Source organism: Triticum urartu, chromosome 3A (genome assembly GCF_056163025.1).
Source record: "Triticum urartu cultivar PI428250 chromosome 3A, HENAU_Tu73, whole genome shotgun sequence".
In the NCBI taxonomy this organism is placed as follows: domain Eukaryota; kingdom Viridiplantae; phylum Streptophyta; class Magnoliopsida; order Poales; family Poaceae; genus Triticum; species Triticum urartu.
The window spans coordinates 744,768,034-744,782,620 of record NC_141875.1 but is presented as its reverse complement, the minus strand read 5'-3'; the positions used below and the strand labels follow the sequence as shown (position 1 = coordinate 744,782,620).

Sequence of the window (14,587 nt, the reverse complement as noted above, 5' to 3'; positions counted from 1 at the left end):
TGTCTCTCCAAAATTTCTGCAGCAACCCGCACGTAGGCTCAGGATCTAACTACACAAATTTCCTTGGACACACTACCTACGCACGTACCCAGTATATGCATGTAGTTTCTGTTCAAAGTGTACGTGCGTCCATCGTTTTGGTACGTGCACTTGTTTTCCTTCTTTCATTTTTTGGATTTTGATTTTGGGTCCGTGCGCTTTTTCATTGGTTTTCTTCAGTTTTCATTTTATTTTTGGGTTTCCTTTGTTTTTCTTCTCTGGTTTCTAATAGGTTTATTTGTTTTCCTTTGTTCCTTTGTCGATTTTCATCGGTTTCGTTTTTGTTCAACACATGTCTCCTCTCCGGGCGTAATCTGCTGCTAATCTGCAGCTACATGCTACGATGATGATGAAGTGGCTGCATGTGGTGATGTTGTCTCATGCAGATTGGTCATCTACTGCCACTTGTGAGGACGGCACAGGTATGCCGAGTGTCCCAAACTCGGGATTTGGATGTGTGTGTGAGTTTCCTCCCTCGGGTTGTTGGGATCGTGGAAAATGGACAAGATAACATAGGATGACTTTGATTAGGCGGTGCTTCTCAAGTACCCGGTCTCAAGCTCCGGGATGAAGATCCTAGGCATTGCTTGGAGTTTGCTCGGATTGGATCTTCAGGGTGAAAACCCATGATCTGTCCTTCGATGGTGGATCTGACGACGGCGGCGTATGTGTGTCGTTTTCCTTCTTGAAGGTGTTGGTTCTGAAGAACCTTTATCGTAGTCATTATGTTGTCAAAATATGATTGGTGTCGATGATCGTTGTTGTATATCATCGATCGTTGTTTTGATCTTCGGGTCCTTTTTGCTTTTTCTTCGCCTAGGCATGCTTTGGTCTTACATGACTTTGCTTTTTGCCAGTGTGATCTTTGTGTGTGTGCGTAATGTTGGTTGTATCCATCCTTGTTATGCAGGGGCCCGGTGTGTGCTCATTGTGTTTGTATCGCTTGATACTGCATTATGAGTCAATAAAAAAAGGCATTTGTCAAAACAATGCCAACCTTTTTTTGTACACATTCTACATTTGTCGTATACATCAGACACATATTTTACGTACACATTTATTATTTTTTAAATACATGATTACCTTTTTTGAAAGCTATTTTTTATGTCGCATTTTTTTGTACACACTGTACATTTCTGTTATATATCTAGTTCATTTTTTGTATATATGCTAATATATTTAAAATACAATATTAATTTTTTTAATATATGGTTAACAATTTCAACACATGGAAAATATTTTATAATGCAATAAAAATTTTGTCACACAATGTAAATTATTTGTATACACCAGGAACAATTCTATATACACGTTTACAAAAAATAAATACAAGATCAACATTTTTTCATACACATTGTATTTTGGATATATTATTTGTATATGTGACAAACTTTTCTCTATGCACAATTAACATTTTTCTAATGCTTGGTGTAGATTTTTAAAAATTCTTGCTTATTTTTGAATTCTTTATTAAAAAATAAAATACATGACCAACTTTTTTCATACACATTGTATATATTTTTTGTGTACATGAGAAACATTTTCTCTGTACACATTAAACATTTTTCAAATGTTTATTTAACATGTTTTCAAATTTTAGATGTAAAGTTTTCCTTGTAATATAAAATTTCAAATATTCGTAAGTTTAAACAAAAATAAAAAGGAGAAAGCAAAACACGAAAACGAAAAACATGAAGAAAGAAAAGAAACAAAACAAGGCACTGGCCTGTGATTCCCGCCTTTTGGGCCGGCCCATTTGGGCAGGCAATTGATGAGAGTGCAACCTAGTACCGTGTATAAAACAATGTCCGCAATATATACCAAAAATGTAAAATGCGTATGAAAAAAGTAGCCATCAAATACAAAAAATAAAAAAAATCATCTATTTCAAACATGTTAAATATGCACAATAAGGTTCCTGATGTATACAATAAATGGAAAAAAATGTACTAAATAATCGAACTTAAATGCACTACATTTTAAAAAATGTTGATCATCTATTAAAAAAATTAAAAAATGGGACGGCCCCTTACTGTAGAAACTTGGACAGGCCCAGGAGCGTGTGAGACCACAACGTCAATATTTTTATTTTCTGTGTTCCTTTTTACATTTTCTAGGTTTTTTTTCTTTTTTTTACTTTTGTTAATACTTTCAAATATTCTTTATACACACATGCACACACACAAATATATATATATATATATATATATATATATATAAAATAAAAACTATTAATCAAGTACTCGAAAAATGTTAAATGTGTATAGAATGTTTTCCTTCATATGTATATGAAAATTTATACAAAAAATATATCTTGAAGAAAATTTGTTGGTCATCGTTGGAGATGCCCTAAGCAAGTCAAAAACTCTGATATATAGCTTGAAGGAGAATATGTGGAATAAGACTTGGAGTGAGAGAGGGATTTGTACAGCTTCGTCTATCAGGCCACTGTTGGTCGACATCGACTCAGGAATCAAAATCATGTATATTGTAGTGCGAAGAAGATCCGAGACATTCGGAAGCCGAATAGACTCGAGACATTTGAAACCACAGCCACCACTCTTTATTTTCTTTCTTCCTCACATAGTACTAATAATTAACTAAAGGGTAATTCGATGCTCGGGTTCATCTACACCTGATATCTCGGTCGCTGGTGTGGATGTGTTGGGATGGGGTTAAGAGTTCCTATTTCGTGTGCAGGTCGCTGGGTAGCAACCGGGCGCGCGCTCCCCCAACGTGTCCTTTTGGGCCGACCCATATTGGCGGCGGAGCGCCTCCATTTTTTTCCACTTCTTTTCATTGTTTTTTATTTTGCTTCTATAAATTTGTTGGTGATTTAAAAATGGTTATGAATTTCAATTTCTTAACAAACATCAAATTTCAAAAAAAAACTATTCATGAGTTTCAAAAAATGTTCTCAAATTTCAACAATGCTCGCGAGTTCAAAAAATGTTCACAGGACTAATTCTCAGGATTAAAAAATTTCAAGAATTCAAAAATAATTCTCAGTATTAAAAATGTTCAAGAATGCCACAAATGTTTGCAATTTTGAAAAAAAAATCGGGAATTGAAAAGAAATGTTCACAGATTCAAAAACGTTCATGAATTGTATTCAAAATGTTCACAAAAATAAAGAAATGTTCGTGAGCTAGAAAAGTAGTTCATCGATTTAAAAACTGTTCTTGAATTTGAAAAATGGTTCATTCATTATAAAAAAAATGATCGCCAAACAAAATAGGTTCACAAAACGTTCACGAATTTTAGAAACCATTCCCCGAAAAATACGTTCTCTAATTCACAAATTTAGGAAAAAGAAAACACGAATTTGAAATATGTTAAAAATCTAAACATTCTGGTTAAGAATCCGAAAAAAGTTAACTATTTTAGAAGAAATGTTCAAAAAAGTTGAAAATGATGTTTAAAAAATGAAGAAGAAGAAAAACAAATAAAACATGAACAGGACAAAATGAAAAAGGAAAGGAAAGAAAAAACGAAAATGAATGAAGAATGGATAGAAGGAAAAATGAAAAAAGCCAAAGAAAAATAAAAGGGGTGCGCACGTGATCGCTAACCAGCAACCCATGGGCCAAATACGGTTGGCCATATATTAGGTAGGTGTGTCAGATGTTTCTTTTTTTGAGCGAAAGGTGCGTCAGAGCATTTTTGAATCTGTAAACATTTCTTTTCAATAGATGATTAATATTTGTCAGAAAAGGGTACTGAATTCGGAAAAAAGGGCTACAGGCTGGTGGTTGTGAGCCCAGATGTTGTGGCGTGGGTGTGGCTGAGCCCGGGAGAGAATGAATGTCCCGAAGATGGGATGTGAATGAGAACCCAAACCGTCTAACCTACGTGCGAGACCTATATCTTGCTTATGGCGACACCAGCTTGTATATCAGTATATACACGTTTAAATTTTTAATAAATGATTAATATTTGTCCAAAAACAATTATGTTTAAAAATCCATACACATTATAATTTTTTATATCTAACACATTTTTATATACATGTTTAATATTTTTTAAATACAAGATTATTAATAGTTTGATAACATGGTCAACATTTTTCAATACACAGTGAAAAAATTTCTAGTGGCAATGAACATTTTTTCACACACAATGTACATTTATTGTATACATTCAACAATTTATATAAACGTTCAACATTTTTTCATACACATTGTAATTCCTGTATATATTTTCGTATACATAAAAACACCTTTTCTGTACATATTTACAGTTTTTCAAATACCTTAGTAATATTTTTGAAATACTTGTTGATTAACAATTTTCAAATAGTTGATTTGTGTTTTTTAAATACATGATTAGCTCTTTTTCATACACAATGTATACATTTTCATATACAGGAGAAACATTTTCTTTATACACATTTAACATGTTTACGGAGTACAGGTGATATACGGAGTACTGAGCTCGGAAAAAAGGGCTACAGGCGGGTGGTTGTGAGCCCAGATGTTGTGGCGTGGATGTGGCTGAGCGCGGGAGAGAACGAATGTCCCGAAGATGGGATGTGAATGAGAACCCAAACAGACTAAGCTACATGCGAGACCTATATCTTGCTTACGGCGACACCAGCTTGTATATCAGGATATACATGTTTAAATATTTTAATAGATGATTAATATTTGTCCCAAAAAATTATGTTTAAAAATCCATACACATTATACTTTTTTATATCTAAAAAAATTATATACATGTTTAATATTTTTCAAATACAAGATTATTAATACTTTCATAACATGGTCAACATTTTTCAATACACAGTGAAAACATTTCTAGTAGCAATGAACATTTTTTCACACACAATGTACATTTCTTGTATACACTCAACAATTTATATAAACGTGCTCCTGTATACACACAATTAATATTTGAGAGAGTACTGAAAAAATTCAATATGCATAAGTGCTCACCCTCACCTGCTCCTGTATTTAAGGGTGATAAGTTTGGGACATTTCAATGTCCGAGGAACCAGTATGAAACTGATCAGATGAAGTCGATTCCTTATGCTTCAGCTGTCGGAAGTATCATGTATGCTCAAGTGTGTACACGCCCAGACTTATGTTTTAAAACCGCGATGCTTGAAAGATACCAATCAAATCCAGGACCGGACCACTGGAAGGCTGCAAAGAAAATCTTGCGTTATATGCAAGGAACTAAGGATTTCATGCTTACATATAAAAGAACCGATAACCTAAAATTGTTGGTTATTCAGACTCTGATTTTGCCGGGTGTGTGGATAGTAAGAGATCCACGTGTTAGAATAAATCCAAGGCATGCCGTTAATCATCCGAGGACCAAGCAATCACATGAGCATGACACCGAGATTTGTTAATGAGGTTCACCGATATGGCTACATCCCCGGGGCTTGACTATGGGCGCTCCTCCCCGTGACACCGTCACAATACCGCACACCGGCCACCCGGGCGCCGGCACACGCCGCCGGCTCCCCCTTGCGCGCCTGTGCTATTATGTTGGCATAGGTTACATCGTGTGTCTAGCCCCGCTATATATGGGAGGCCTAGGATACAAGTGTCCTCCTAGGACACGACTCCCTATCCTATCTAAACACAATACAACTACAAGTCCAACTGTAACCTACCTTGTACACAATATTCGACACAACTCTAACAAACTCCACCTTGGCGAATATTCTCCACCACCTTGAATTCGTCAATGCGTTAAATTTTCATGTACATTGGACTTGAGCTTATCCATGAGAGCCGCTGCTACTCCAAAGACTCCATATGACTCCACCTGCAACTTGTAGTCCCTTCTTTTCTTGACCACGGTCAACACTCGAGCAAAATTAAGTTCCTTGTTACTCTAGTTTGTGCTCCCAACTTTCAGAGTATCAGTCCAACGCCATCACACACTGATCACTGACCTGCGTGAAAAATGAACAACTCACATATTGGGTGTCACAATAAGATTTACCTGAACTCAATATCACCGCTCCTTTCTTGACCGCCTGTCTGAAACTTGAAGGAATTTCACCATTGCTTTTAGTCATCCCGAGTCAAATTCGCAGTTGTCTCACCACATGTATGACCACCAGAGCCCTGGCCCGTCTTCATGTCCCGTGCGCATCGCACGCCTCGTCGCTATTACCGCGTCGAGCCTCCGCTGTCCCGGTCGAGTCTCAAGGGTCGCGAACCCACACCACTCAACCCCCACTGCAGAGTACCACCGATTATCACCGACCGATGACGAGTTTCATGCTTCCATCAGACCCTTGGGTTCCAGTCCGAACTGCATGTCACTCGCTTTTCTCCCTTGCTGAATAGGCTTCGATTCCCTAGATCCTTACATCGTAGCCCGTCAATCCAGCTCCACCTTGAACATGACTCCATGGTAGATGATCAATCCACCCACACGCCCCATCGACTTCAAGCTCTCATGTGCACCGTCTTGAATCAACCCCGCGCCATAGTCTTGTCCAAGCCACACAAGCACTCAGACCCGTATCGCATGTTTCCACGCCCAGAAGTCGGTCACCATCAGTATCACGCACCTATGTCGTCGACGCCGATTCCACCACCGTCTTCTGTACCGACCGACTCGCGTCGATCCCGTCAGACTACCTAGTCCGACCCAGGCTCCCAAATCATTCCATGAATTTCCATTCATCACACGATAGTTCTATCACTGCTGACATGACTTCCCGCAACGTGTTCAAGCATCCTTGTTGTGCCAACAAATCTTTCATCCTCGTCTGTCATAACCCAAGGTCTTCAGTTTCGTGAACTTCTCCACCTCAAACCTGGTACCCACTAATGCCATGGTTCTTTGTATAACTGACTTTGTGAAAAAATAATTTGAGCTTTCCATGTGATTCCTCAAGCATACGAACAGAACTCCGCATACTACATACGAAACAGAACTCCGCATACTACTTGCAAAACTAACCAAGAATTGGTCTTCACGTTTTGGCTCCTTGGCTTCAACTCCAATACTAGCAATTGACTTGTCAACACCTCCTGTTAATTCCGATGGATACATATCCCTTAGATGAATTTCTTTCGCCGATTGATTAAGCCTGCCTATCTCAGTGGAGACTCGGTCTCCCTTTTTTTCAAACAAATCTCCGGCCTGCAGCTCATCCAGACTCAGCCGACCATGTGCACGGGCCTCCGCTTTCCAGCTCCGCCAGCGCACCATGGGCCGCCAGGCGCCAGCAATACAAGCACGTACGCCTGCCGTCGGACGCTCGCCCGATCGATCTGATCGCCGCACGTCCAACCTGCCGCTGCCATGGGACACGCGCCTTGTGCTGATCGGACGCCTGCTGTAACTTCCGTTCTCGCCATCGATTGCATCTCCTTACAATAATTCCAATCGCATCAAGAGTTTCTTTGATTCGCTGCTAACACTACGACTGCCCTGATCGAAACACAGAAACACCGTGTGACAACCGATCCGCTCCATCGCTGCCGTCTTGCACCGCAATTTAACTCAACGATCTTTTCGCAAAGCACTTCCATTAGGTCAACAGATGCACTGCCTTATCAAACCTTGTTCATGATACCATTTGTTAGAATAAATCCGAGGCATACCGTTAATCATCCGAGGACCAAGCAATCACACGAGCACGATACCAAGATTTGTTAACGAGGTTCACCGATATGGCTACATCCCCGGAGCTTGACTACGGCCGCTCCTCCCCGTGACACCGTCACAATACCGCACACCGGCCATGTTAAACCATGCAATATTCAGGTCCAAGGGGCGCACCACGCACCGGTTTAGTTGAGATAGGCTTCGGTCTAGGTTGGTTAGAGTATATGGTTGTAATCTCCTCATGTATATCTTATCTCTACTTTCCTTGTACCTCAAGATGTAATCTCAACAACCTTGTATGCTTATCAGGGATATGCCCCTGCCTATATTAACACGAAACCGTCGCCTCGAGAGAGGTACGACGTTCTCCGCTGTTTTACATGGTATACAGAGCCACCTCTATCCATCGCATCTAGCAAAACCCATCCAGCGCCAGCCATGTCGTCCTCCTCCAGCACCGTCCAAGCTTCCCTTGGGCAGGTTGCAGAAAAGCTCACCCGCACCAACTACATTCTGTGGCGTGCGCAGGTGACACCGCAGCTGAGAGGGGCTGGCCTCTTCGGCTACGCCGACGGCTCCATGCCGGAACCTGTCAAGATCCTCGTCACGAAGGACAAAGACGGGAAAGAAGAGCAGACACCGAACCCTCTCCATCCGATCTGGTTCAAAGAAGGGCAGCAGGTACTTGGATACTTGCTCAATACTCTCACCAAAGAAGTCCTCGTGCAGGTTACCTCCATCGCCACGCCGCACGAGCTCTGGGCGGCTCTCGCCCACATGTTCTCATCACAGGCCCGAGCCCGCGTCAACAACATCCGGGTTGCTCTCTCCATGGCGCAGAAGGGGACGCAATCTGTTGCGGCCTACTTCGCCCAGATGAGAGCGCTTGCCGATGAGCTCGCAGCCGCCGGAAAGCCCATCGATGGCGATGAGCTTGTCTCCTACATCACCGCCGGCCTCGACATGGAGTACCAACCCCTCGTCTCCGCCAACGACGCGCGCACCGACACCATCAGCATCGACGACCTCTACGCTCAGATGAGCAACTTTGATCAGCGCCTCGCCCTCTACAACAACAACTCGGGCGGGGGCTTCAAGTCATCTGCTAACGTGGTCTCTCGCGGCGGCGGTCGCGGTGGTGGCGGTTCACGCTATCGTGGACCTCCGCGTGGCAAGGGCAAGCCGCAATCTGGCGGAAACAGTGGCGGCGGCGGGCGGGCGGCCCTCCAACAACAACAATAGGGGCCGCCGTGGTGCCAGGCCTCGCGCCAACCCTGATGCGCCGCGATGCCAAATCTGCGGCAAGCTAGGACACACCGCCCGCGACTGCTGGTATCGCTATGAAGATGATGGCGAATCCTCACAAGATGAGAAAGTTGCAGGTGCTGCTGATGGCTCCTACGGCATTGATACAAACTGGTATGTGGACAGTGGCGCAACTGACCACATCACGAGCGAGATGGAAAAGGTGACAGTTCGTGAAAAGTACCGTGGGCAAGACCAAGTTCATACTGCCAACGGAGAAGGTATGAGCATTAGCCACGTTGGTCATTCAGTGCTTAAAACCCCCCATAGAAATATTCGTCTAAGAAAAATCTTGCATGTCCCTAGTGCTTCGAAAAATCTCCTTTCAGTTCATCGCATTGCCATTGACAATCATGTATTCCTTGAGTTTCATCTGTCTTTCTTTTTGATCAAGGATCAGGTCACGAAGCAAATTCTGTATCGAGGTAGATGCGTTCGAGGGATGTACCCGTTGATTCCGGAGCTTAGGAGATTGAATAAACAAGCCTATGGTGTCACCAAAGTCTCTTCAACACGGTGGCATGATAGATTAGGGCATGCATCCTTTTCTTTAGTTGAACACTTGCTTAAAAAGAATAAGCTCCCGTTTGTTGGTGAGCGAGATCGTGAAACAATTTGTGATTCATGTCAGTGTGCTAAAAGTCATCAATTACCCTATCCTGTGTCTACAAGCATCTCCACCAAGCCTGTCTGAAACTTGAAGGAATTTCACCATTGCTTTTAGTCATCCCGAGTCAAATTCGCAGTTGTCTCACCACATGTATGACCACCAGAGCCCTGGCCCGTCTTCATGTCCCGTGCGCATCGCACGCCTCGTCGCTATTACCGCGTCGAGCCTCCGCTGTCCCGGTCGAGTCTCAAGGGTCGCGAACCCACACCACTCAACCCCCACTGCAGAGTACCACCGATTATCACCGACCGATGACGAGTTTCATGCTTCCATCAGACCCTTGGGTTCCAGTCCGAACTGCATGTCACTCGCTTTTCTCCCTTGCTGAATAGGCTTCGATTCCCTAGATCCTTACATCGTAGCCCGTCAATCCAGCTCCACCTTGAACATGACTCCATGGTAGATGATCAATCCACCCACACGCCCCATCGACTTCAAGCTCTCATGTGCACCGTCTTGAATCAACCCCGCGCCATAGTCTTGTCCAAGCCACACAAGCACTCAGACCCGTATCGCATGTTTCCACGCCCAGAAGTCGGTCACCATCAGTATCACGCACCTATGTCGTCGACGCCGATTCCACCACCGTCTTCTGTACCGACCGACTCGCGTCGATCCCGTCAGACTACCTAGTCCGACCCAGGCTCCCAAATCATTCCATGAATTTCCATTCATCACACGATAGTTCTATCACTGCTGACATGACTTCCCGCAACGTGTTCAAGCATCCTTGTTGTGCCAACAAATCTTTCATCCTCGTCTGTCATAACCCAAGGTCTTCAGTTTCGTGAACTTCTCCACCTCAAACCTGGTACCCACTAATGCCATGGTTCTTTGTATAACTGACTTTGTGAAAAAATAATTTGAGCTTTCCATGTGATTCCTCAAGCATACGAACAGAACTCCGCATACTACATACGAAACAGAACTCCGCATACTACTTGCAAAACTAACCAAGAATTGGTCTTCACGTTTTGGCTCCTTGGCTTCAACTCCAATACTAGCAATTGACTTGTCAACACCTCCTGTTAATTCCGATGGATACATATCCCTTAGATGAATTTCTTTCGCCGATTGATTAAGCCTGCCTATCTCAGTGGAGACTCGGTCTCCCTTTTTTTCAAACAAATCTCCGGCCTGCAGCTCATCCAGACTCAGCCGACCATGTGCACGGGCCTCCGCTTTCCAGCTCCGCCAGCGCACCATGGGCCGCCAGGCGCCAGCAATACAAGCACGTACGCCTGCCGTCGGACGCTCGCCCGATCGATCTGATCGCCGCACGTCCAACCTGCCGCTGCCATGGGACACGCGCCTTGTGCTGATCGGACGCCTGCTGTAACTTCCGTTCTCGCCATCGATTGCATCTCCTTACAATAATTCCAATCGCATCAAGAGTTTCTTTGATTCGCTGCTAACACTACGACTGCCCTGATCGAAACACAGAAACACCGTGTGACAACCGATCCGCTCCATCGCTGCCGTCTTGCACCGCAATTTAACTCAACGATCTTTTCGCAAAGCACTTCCATTAGGTCAACAGATGCACTGCCTTATCAAACCTTGTTCATGATACCATTTGTTAGAATAAATCCGAGGCATACCGTTAATCATCCGAGGACCAAGCAATCACACGAGCACGATACCAAGATTTGTTAACGAGGTTCACCGATATGGCTACATCCCCGGAGCTTGACTACGGCCGCTCCTCCCCGTGACACCGTCACAATACCGCACACCGGCCATGTTAAACCATGCAATATTCAGGTCCAAGGGGCGCACCACGCACCGGTTTAGTTGAGATAGGCTTCGGTCTAGGTTGGTTAGAGTATATGGTTGTAATCTCCTCATGTATATCTTATCTCTACTTTCCTTGTACCTCAAGATGTAATCTCAACAACCTTGTATGCTTATCAGGGATATGCCCCTGCCTATATTAACACGAAACCGTCGCCTCGAGAGAGGTACGACGTTCTCCGCTGTTTTACATGGTATACAGAGCCACCTCTATCCATCGCATCTAGCAAAACCCATCCAGCGCCAGCCATGTCGTCCTCCTCCAGCACCGTCCAAGCTTTCCTTGGGCAGGTTGCAGAAAAGCTCACCCGCACCAACTACATTCTGTGGCGTGCGCAGGTGACACCGCAGCTGAGAGGGGCTGGCCTCTTCGGCTACGCCGACGGCTCCATGCCGGAACCTGTCAAGATCCTCGTCACGAAGGACAAAGACGGGAAAGAAGAGCAGACACCGAACCCTCTCCATCCGATCTGGTTCAAAGAAGGGCAGCAGGTACTTGGATACTTGCTCAATACTCTCACCAAAGAAGTCCTCGTGCAGGTTACCTCCATCGCCACGCCGCACGAGCTCTGGGCGGCTCTCGCCCACATGTTCTCATCACAGGCCCGAGCCCGCGTCAACAACATCCGGGTTGCTCTCTCCATGGCGCAGAAGGGGACGCAATCTGTTGCGGCCTACTTCGCCCAGATGAGAGCGCTTGCCGATGAGCTCGCAGCCGCCGGAAAGCCCATCGATGGCGATGAGCTTGTCTCCTACATCACCGCCGGCCTCGACATGGAGTACCAACCCCTCGTCTCCGCCAACGACGCGCGCACCGACACCATCAGCATCGACGACCTCTACGCTCAGATGAGCAACTTTGATCAGCGCCTCGCCCTCTACAACAACAACTCGGGCGGGGGCTTCAAGTCATCTGCTAACGTGGTCTCTCGCGGCGGCGGTCGCGGTGGTGGCGGTTCACGCTATCGTGGACCTCCGCGTGGCAAGGGCAAGCCGCAATCTGGCGGAAACAGTGGCGGCGGCGGGCGGGCGGCCCTCCAACAACAACAATAGGGGCCGCCGTGGTGCCAGGCCTCGCGCCAACCCTGATGCGCCGCGATGCCAAATCTGCGGCAAGCTAGGACACACCGCCCGCGACTGCTGGTATCGCTATGAAGATGATGGCGAATCCTCACAAGATGAGAAAGTTGCAGGTGCTGCTGATGGCTCCTACGGCATTGATACAAACTGGTATGTGGACAGTGGCGCAACTGACCACATCACGAGCGAGATGGAAAAGGTGACAGTTCGTGAAAAGTACCGTGGGCAAGACCAAGTTCATACTGCCAACGGAGAAGGTATGAGCATTAGCCACGTTGGTCATTCAGTGCTTAAAACCCCCCATAGAAATATTCGTCTAAGAAAAATCTTGCATGTCCCTAGTGCTTCGAAAAATCTCCTTTCAGTTCATCGCATTGCCATTGACAATCATGTATTCCTTGAGTTTCATCTGTCTTTCTTTTTGATCAAGGATCAGGTCACGAAGCAAATTCTGTATCGAGGTAGATGCGTTCGAGGGATGTACCCGTTGATTCCGGAGCTTAGGAGATTGAATAAACAAGCCTATGGTGTCACCAAAGTCTCTTCAACACGGTGGCATGATAGATTAGGGCATGCATCCTTTTCTTTAGTTGAACACTTGCTTAAAAAGAATAAGCTCCCGTTTGTTGGTGAGCGAGATCGTGAAACAATTTGTGATTCATGTCAGTGTGCTAAAAGTCATCAATTACCCTATCCTGTGTCTACAAGCATCTCCACCAAACCTCTTGAGCTCATTTTTTTCCGATGTTTGGGGTCCTGCCCCAAAATCAGTTGGCAGACACACTTATTACGTAAGTTTTATCGATGACTATACCAAGTACACATGGATCTATCTCATCAAAAAGAAATCTGATGTTTTTCAAGTTTTTCACAACTTTCAAGCACTAGTAGAAAGAAAGTTTGATTGCAAAATCCTAGCTCTCCAATCTGATTGGGGAGGGGAGTACCGCAACCTCAACTCCTTTTTTCAGCAAATTGGCATATCACACCACGTGTCATGCCCCCATGCTCACCAGCAAAACGGATCAGCTGAGCGCAAGCACAGGCATATAGTTGAAGTCGGCCTGGCCTTACTTGCTGCTGCCTCTATGCCTTTGAAATTCTGGGATGAGGCATTTCTCACCGCAGTCCACCTCATAAACATGTTGCCAAGTAGAGTCATCAACAATGAATCTCCAGTAGAACGTCTCCTTCATACAAAACCAGATTACACATCTCTACGAGTATTTGGGTGTGCGTGTTGGCCAAATCTTCGGCCATACAACAACCGCAAACTCATGTTCAGATCAAAACGGTGTGTTTTCTTGGGCTATAGCCCACAACATAAGGGTGTAAAGTGTCTTGATGTATCCACTGGACGTGTCTATATTTCCCGTGACGTTGTGTTTGATGAAACTGTTTTCCCTTTTGCATAACTTCATCCAAACGCCGGAGCCCTTCTTCAAAAGGAGATTCTTCTTCTACCTTCACATCTCACCGGGCATGACAATGGGGATGTTTTAGACACTGATGATCAATTGTTGACTAATCCTCTTACTAATGATGGTCTTGAGTCTTGTGATGCAACAGAAAAAAATTGTGCAGAAAATGGTGAAGAAATCAGCCCAAATTATCATTTTATGCTTCCTGGACAAAACAGCAGCAGCATCGAAGCAGATCTCCCTCGGGATCCAGGCGCATCAGCCTCGGGATCGCTCCTGCGCCAGTCTGCCGCCCTGGCCCCCGCGGGATCCGCGCCCTCCTCGCCAAGCCGATCCGCCTCGAGCCCCGCGTCGCCACAAGCCACCAGCGGCTCGGTGGACCGCCCGGTGGCCGCTCAGCGCCAACCCACCAGCGCCACGCGGCGCCAACTCCAGTCGCCCGCACCTGGTTCCGTGCCCGGCCCCGTGTCTGGCCCCGCACCTGGTCGGTTTGGTCCCGACACACGATGCTACGTGCGGCGCCCATCACGGCTGGATATGGGCGCTGACTCCGGTGTGGATCACGCTGCAGTCCCCGTCCTACCGGTGCAATCATTGCACCATCATGCGCCCCCAGCTGGACCGGGATCCTCTGCGGCGACTTCTTCTTCAGCTCCACGTGCGCCGGCCATACAAGATCCGGCATGCATGTCCTCGC

The 14,587-nt window shown here is 45.2% G+C and overlaps 2 pseudogenes; both read left to right on the top strand.

Moving 5' to 3' along the window:
- The first annotated feature begins 8,535 nt into the window (after nucleotides 1–8,535).
- LOC147982611 (small nucleolar RNA Z247) lies at nucleotides 8,536–8,674 on the top strand (annotated as a pseudogene).
- A 3,441-nt stretch (nucleotides 8,675–12,115) lies between these two features.
- LOC147982610 (small nucleolar RNA Z247) lies at nucleotides 12,116–12,254 on the top strand (annotated as a pseudogene).
- Nucleotides 12,255–14,587: the final 2,333 nt, after the last annotated feature.